Source organism: Esox lucius, chromosome 9, assembly GCF_011004845.1.
Source record: "Esox lucius isolate fEsoLuc1 chromosome 9, fEsoLuc1.pri, whole genome shotgun sequence".
NCBI lineage: Eukaryota > Metazoa > Chordata > Actinopteri > Esociformes > Esocidae > Esox > Esox lucius.
In genome coordinates, this window is record NC_047577.1 from 10,032,913 (window position 1) to 10,035,010 (window position 2,098).

Genomic DNA, 2,098 nt, shown 5'->3' on the forward strand with positions numbered 1-2,098 from the left:
AAAAATTAAGCAAACAGGACTTCATTAATTGAAAAGTGACCCCAACGATTTACAATGTACAATCAAATTTAAATCATTTTTGCAGATGCTCTTATCCAGAGCTACTTACGATAACGAGTGCTGACATTTCTTTTTATGCCCCTCTGATGAATCGGACCCGGTCATTGCAATCACCATGCTAACTGAGCTACTAAAACTGTATGCACATATTTGTTGAATGTTATTCTTATTTGACAGTTGCATTATATATTTGTGAATCGCTACTTACAAGTTTACAACATTTTGATTGAAATGTATCTGCATATACTGAAACCCCTTATTAACACGGACCGTTATAGTCTGGGTGAATATTGTGTTTTAGTTTTCCTACAACATATGGGAACTAGAAGTGCCAAACAAGCACATTTTAACCTGACAAGTTCGACACCACAAGTTTTGTTTTGCCGTTCCAGCTAGGAACAAGGCAATTTTCCGTTTGAGGGATTAAGTTAGTTCAGTGTTACATTTGGGTTAGTTTCACCTGTAGGCAATAAAGGGTTAGGTGTTAGGTTAGTTCCAGTTTAGGCATGAGGTTAGGTTTAAGTCCCAACAAGAATAGAAAAAGTTACTTGTGCGTGTACATTCTGTGTGTGCGTGTGAGTGAGAGACTGTGTATGTCCTTGGGACGTGTGTGGAGTTGAATATGTGCCAGGAGTGTGTGAATATGTGAGCTTGACTGTGTGTGTGTTTGTGTGGAAAGGCCCTCTACAGTGCAGATCAGAGTGCAAATGCACAGCATGTAGTTTTACAGTCTGATGCCCTGGAGGGCAACTTACTTGTCTCTCTCCCAGTTTTGATGCTCCTGAACTTAACTGCCTGTTAGACGGTAGCAGAGCATTCAGTCCATGGCTTGAGGGGCTGGGGTTCAGGATGATTTGTGTAGCAAACGTCCTTGAGGGCTTTTCAATAATGAACAGCAATTACATGTTTTTTCACGGGTGAGTCAGGTTGAGGCTGCCAGAGGTGGAAGACACTGTTGCGCTTTCTGCATTAGAGTGTTCGTGTGGTTAGACCATTTCAGGTCCTTGGTGATGCGCACGCTGGGGAATTTACAACCTTTGACCCTCCACAGTGACCCTGTCCATTGTTAGTGAGCAGGCTCTCTCTTTGGCCCACTGAGTGATGCTTTCTTACAGCAAGGGAAAGTTTAATCGCCTGGTACCAACCTGCACGGGCTCCAACCTCCTTCCTGTAGGCTTTGACATCCTGCCCAGGTTTACCACTGCCCTGTCGTCAAGGTACTTGATGACTGAGCGGGAGTCGTAAACGGGCCACACACTCACGGGTCAGTGGAGTCAAAGGGGATGGCATCGGGTCTGCCGGCTTCCTGGCGAGCTTTGAGGGCAATACACTGTAAAAAGCAGAGCTGTAATTGAAAAAAGCCCAGCATTCTCGCATAGGCGCTTCCCTTGTCTAAGTAGGTTGTGTGTGTGTGTGTGTGGGGGGGGGGGGGGGTCGGGGGCAGTGGAGATGGCGATGGCTTTATTTGTGACTGTTGGGAAACATTTCACTAATTTGAATTGATGTCTAGGGATTCTATCAAGGCCAGCCTGTTTGAAAGCACTATTGTTGTAATACGTGGCTCTGCCGTAAAAGAGTCTTTGGTCTCTGTTGATTTCTCTGTATAAATAAAGGTGATTGGAATATGTGACCTATACGTCTTCCAAATTTTGCAGGATGAAATCAGAAAGTTTCATTATGTAAAATGTAGAAGTTTAAATTCGAGTCATGTGTTTTTTATGGTTTATTATGACGTTCTGAATGCGAGTCATGTGAGTAGCTTATGATAAATGACAATAGAATACCCTTTTTATGGAGATATATATATGTTCATTCAAGTGTTTATTTCTGACAGTAATGCAGCAATATGGTACAGCAATAATCACTACCATCATCATTTCCGCTAAGCGTGATACCCCGAATGCCTTAGGGCCATACGGAGTTTTAGGCCTAGCCTGATTGGAGATAATTATATTGTTATGAAATGATTCGTCATCATCACATCTGAAGCTGGAGGGGGCGCTCGTCTAACAAAAATAATATCCATCACAGACAAACC